A 5763-nucleotide genomic window follows, 5' to 3' on the forward strand; every position below is an offset into this window, starting at 1 on the left:
GAGAAACTAATGGGACTAAAAGCCGATAAATCCCCTGGACCTGATGGCCTACAGGGTTCTAAAAGAGGTGGCTGCAAAGATAGTGGATGCATTGGTTATGATCTTCCAGAATTCTCTAGATTCTAGAATGGTCCCAGCATAGGGAGCAAATGTAACCCCACTATTCAAGAAAGGAAGGAGAGAGAAAACAGGGAACTACAGGCCAGTCAGCCTGACATCAGTCGTCGGGAAAATGCTGGAATCCATTATTAACAAAGTGGTAACAGGGCACTTAGAAAATCATAATATGATTAGGCAGAGTCAACATGGTTTTATGAAAGGGACAAATTTATTAGAGTTTCTTGAGGATGTAAGTAGCAGGGTAGATAAAGGGGAACCAGTGGATATTTGGATTTTCAAAAGGCATTCGATAAGGTGCCACATAAAAGGTTGTTACACAAGATAAGGGCTCATGGGATTGGGGGTAATATATCAGCATGGATAGAGGATTGGTTAATGGACAGAAAATAGAGAGTAGGGATAAAGGGATCATTTTCAGGCTGGCAGGTTGTAACTAGTGGGGTGCCGCAAGGATCAGTGCTTGGGCCTCAGCTATTTACAATCTATATTAATGACTTAGATAAAGGGGCCAATTGTAATGTATCCAAGTTTGCTGACGACACAAAGCTAGGTGGGAAAGTAAGCTGTGAGGAGGACACAAAGATTCTGCAAAGGGATACAGACAGGTTAAGTGAGTGGGCAAGAAGGTGGCAGATGGAGTATAATATGGGGAAATGTGAGGTTATTCACTTTAGTAGGAAGAACAGAAAAACAGAATATTTTTAAATGGTGAGAAACTATTAAATATTGGTGTCCAGAGAGATCTGGGTGTCCTCGTACAAAGAACACAAAAAGTTAGTATGCAGGTACAGCAAGCAATTAAGAAGGCAAATAGCATGTTGGCCTTTATTGCAAGGGGGTTGGAGTGCAAGAGTAAGGAAGTCTTACTTTAATTGTGATGTGGAGATGCCGGTGATGGACTGGGGTAGACAAATGTAAGGAATCTTACAATACCAGGTTATAGTCCAACAGTTTTATTGAAAATCACAAGCTTTTGGAGCTTACCTCCTTCGTCAGGTGAGTGAGTGAAGGGTTTTAAAATCGCATAGCATATATTAGGCTGGGAGACAATCACAGCAATCAAAGGTGTCGTTGGTGTTCAGACAGGTTAGCCACGGAAAACCTTACATCCCAGTATACTGAATACACAATGGGTCAGATTACACAGACAGAGAGAGAAAGAGACCCGAAAGGCAGAGAGAGAGAGAGAGAGAGAGAGAATGTCCAGTTGTATTAAAAACAGATAGCTTTTTTTTCCCGCTGGTGGGGTTACATGTAACGTGACATGAACCCAAGATCCCAGTTGAGGCCGTCCTCATGGGTGTGGAACTTGGCTATCAATTTCTGCTCGACGATTTTGCGTTGTCGTGTGTCTCGAAGGCCGCCTTGGAGAACGCTTACCCGAAGATCGGTGGCTGAATGTCCTTGACTGCTGAAGTGTTCCCCGACTGGGAGGGAACCCTCCTGTCTGGCAATTGTTGCGCGGTGTCCGTTCATCCGTTGTCGCAGTGTCTGCATGGTCTCGCCGATGTACCATGCTCCGGGGCATCCTTTCCTGCAACGTATGAGGTAGACAACGTTGGCCGAGTCACAGGAGTATGAACCATGTACCTGGTGGGTGGTGTCCTCTCGTGTGATGGTGGTATCTGTGTTGATGATCTGGCATGTCTTGCAGAGGTTGCCGTGGCAGGGTTGTGTGGTGTCGTGGACGCTGTTCTCCTGAAAGCTGGGTAATTTGCTGCTCAATGAATCCAGATGCAGCCTGGTTTTGCCCCATTTTCTGCTCCTCGATCAGTTGATCTGCCCCAGGCCCACTGTTCTTTGGGAGCAGCTCACAGCCAGTCTCAGGTCCTCATTCACTTTGTTGGGGCCCAGCGAAGACTGAGACACAGGTGGGATGGTTATTCCGAATTAAAATACAACTACTAGGGGAGAAGGTAAACAATTTAAAATGCAATATATCAGAAATTCATATAATAATGTGAAAAAAAAGTTTTAAAAAAATAGAAGTAAAGTATTTCATTTAATTATAACATAGATACACTCTACACTCCCCCAAAATTATACAGTTTCTTCTTTAATTATTTCTTCAATGTACTCAGAGCCCCTACAGTACAGAACAAAATGAAATGGGGTTGTGGGATGACAATCAAACCATTGTGATCTTTCATTACAAACATTAGCATAGAATCTTAAGAATCATAGAAAATTTACGGCACGGAAGGAGGCCATTTGGCCCATCATGTCCGCTCTGGCCGAAAATGTGCTACCCAGCCTAATCCCACTTTCCAGCACTTGGTCCGTAGTCTTGTAGGTTACGGCACTTCAGGTGCACATCCATGTACTTTCTAAATGAGTTGAGGGTTTCTGCCTCTACCACCCTTTCAGGTAATGAGTTCCAGACCCCCACCATGCTCAGCTCCCCTCTAATCCTTCTATCAATTACTTTAAATCTATGCCCCTTGGTTATTGACCTCTCTGCTAAGGGAAATAGGTCCTTCCTATCCACTCTATTTCGGCCCCTCATAATTTTATATACCTCAGTTAAATTTCCCCTCAGCCTCCTCTGTTCCAAAGACAACAACCCCAGCCTATCCAATCTTTCCTCATAGCTAAAAGTCTCTAGTCCTGGCAACATCCTTGTAAATCTCCTCTGTACCCTCTCTAGTGCAATCACATCTTTCCTGTAATGTGGTGACCAGAACTGTACGCAGTACTCAAGTTGTGGCCTAACTAGTGTTTTATACAGTTCCAGCATAACCTCCCTGCTCTTATATTCTATGCCTCGGCTAATAAAGGAAATATCCCATATGCCTTCTTAACCACCTTATCTGCCTGTCCTGCTACCTTCAGGGATCTGTGGACATGCACTCCAAGGTCCCTCACTTCCTCTACACCGCTCAGTATCCTCCCATGTATTGTGTATTCCCTTGCCTTGTTTGCCCTCCCCAAATGCATTACCTCACATTTCTCTGGATTGAATTCCATTTGCCATTTTTCTGCCCACCTGACCAGTCCATTGATATCTTCCGACAATCTACAGCTTTCCTCCTCACTATCAACCACACGGCCAATTTTTGTATAATCTTCAAACTTCTTAATTATGCCCCCTACATTTAAGTCCAAATCATTAATATATAGCACAAAAAGCAAGGGACCTCGTACCTGAGCCCTGCAGAACCCCACTGGAAACAGCCGTCCGGTCACAAACACCCGTTGACCATTACCCTGTACTTCCTGCCACTGAGCCAATTTTGGATCCAACTTCCCACTATCCCTTGGATCCCACGGGCTTGTACTTTTTTGACCAGTCTGCCACGTGGGACCTTGTCAAAAGCCTTGCTAAAATCCATGCCGACTATATCAAATGCACTACCCTCTTTGACCCACCTTGTTACCTCCTCAAAAAATTCAATCAAGTTAGTCAGACACGACCTTCCCTTAACAAATCCATGCTGACTGTGCTTGATTAATCCGTGCCTTTCTAAGTGACGGTTTATCCTGTCCCTCAGAATTGATTCCAATAATTTGCCCACCACTGAGGTTAGGCTGACTGGCCTGTAATTACTTGGTCTATCCCTCGCTCCCTTTTTAAACAACAGTACAACATTAGCAGTCCTCCAATCCTCCGGCACCATGCCTGTATCCAGTGAGGATTGGAAAATGCTGGTCAGAGCCTCTGTTATTTTCTCCCTTGCTTCTTTTAACAGCCTGGGCCTGGTGATTTATCTACTTTCAAAGATGCTAAGCCCCTTATTACTTCCTCTATCACTGTTTATCCCATCCAATATTTTACACTCTTCCTGCTTAACTACAATGTCTCTCTTTTGTGAAGACAAACGCAAAGTATTCATTAAGAACCATACCCACATCTTCTGCCTCCACGCATAGGTTACCTTTTTGGCCTCTAATAGGCCCTACTCTTTCCTTAGTTATCCTCTATTACATCTACAACTTGTTTTAGAAAATGATGTTGATAGATCTGCAGAAAGCCAAGTGGCCATGTAGCACAGAGCTGTACATGCCGGAAGGTTCTGGCTTTAATTCCAAATTTGTGCTGAGTGAACTGATCTCAAACTGGGTACCAATTCACCTCAGTGTCCCTAGGCTAGGGAGGAGTGGCCGGATCAGCCACTGTTTCTGTTCCAGATTATTTTCCAGTGACTATTAAACGTGAACATGTTTTCAGCCTTGTGGCTGAAGGCCAACTCACCACCTGGGTTCAGATATAAAAGGCTTGGTTTTAACCTAGGGTGGGAGTGATAGGTAGGAAGGATCTAATAGGATCGATAGAGAGAAACTATTTCGTCTGGTGGAGGAGTCCAGAACAAGGGGGCACAATCTTAAAATTAGAGCTAGGCTGTTCAGGGGTGATGTCATGAAACAATTCTTCACACAAAGAGTTGTGGAAATCTAGAAAATTCTCCCCCAAAATTTTGTGGATGCTGGGGGTCAATTGGAAATTGCGAGACTGAGACCGATAGATTTTTGTTGGGTAAGGGTATTAAACGATATGGAGCAAAGGTGGGTAAATCATAGAATCATAGAAAGGTTACAGCATGGAAGGAGGCCATTCGGCCCATCGAGTCCGCGCCGGCTCTATGCAAGAGCAATCCAGCTAGTCCTAACCCCCGGCCTATCCCCATAGCCCTGCAAATTTTTCCTTTCAAATATCCAGTTCCCTTTTGAAGGCCATGATTGAATCTGCTTCCACCACTCCCTCGGGCAGTGCATTCCAGATCCCAACCACTCGCTGTGTAAAAAAGTTTTTCCTCATGTCACCTTTGGTTCTTTTGCCAATCACCTTAAATCTATGTCCTCTGGTTCTTGACTCTTCCACCAATGGGAACAGTTTCTCTCTATCCACTCTGTCTAGACCCTTCATGATTTTCAATACCTCTATCAAATCGTCTCTGTTCCAAGGAGAACAACATCAGCTTCTCCAGTCTATCCACATAACTAAAGTCCCTCATCCTTGGAATCATTCTAGTAAATCTCATCTGCACCCTCTCTAAGGCCTTCACATCTTTCCTAAAGTGCGGTGCCCAGAACTGGACACAATACTCCAGTTGTGGCCGTACCCAGTGTTGGTCATCATGACTGCCATTCTTTTGTACTCTATGCTTCTATTTATAAAGCCCAGGATCCTGCTTTAACCGCTTTCTCAACCTGCCCTGACCACCTTCAACGATTTGTGCACATATATCCCCAGATCTCTCTGTTCCTGTACCCCTTTTAGAGTTGTGCCCTCTAGTTTATATTGCCTCTCCTCATTCTTCCTAGTGAAATGTATCACTTCGCATTTTTCTGTGTTAAATTTCATCTGCCACGTGTCCGCCCATGCCACCAGAGTGTCTATATCCTCTTGAAGTCTATCACGATCCTCCTCACTGTTTACTACCCTTCCAAGTTTTGTGTCATCTGCAAATTTTGAAATTTTGTCCTGTCCATCCAAGTCCAAGTCAATGGAGTTAAGGTACAGATCAGCCGTGATCTAATAGAATGGTGGAACAGGCTGGAGGGGCTGAATGGCCTCCCTAGTCCCTATGCATGAATGAGGCATGCAGGGGCCAGGCCTTGTTCTGGCCTTGTTTGGGACTTCCTCACGGGGCCATTTTAATGTGGCCTCACTTACATTGGGCAACGCCCGATGCTGGCGGCAAT

The sequence above is a fragment of the Heptranchias perlo genome, chromosome 5, assembly GCF_035084215.1.
Source record: "Heptranchias perlo isolate sHepPer1 chromosome 5, sHepPer1.hap1, whole genome shotgun sequence".
Classification (NCBI taxonomy): Eukaryota; Metazoa; Chordata; class Chondrichthyes; order Hexanchiformes; family Hexanchidae; genus Heptranchias; species Heptranchias perlo.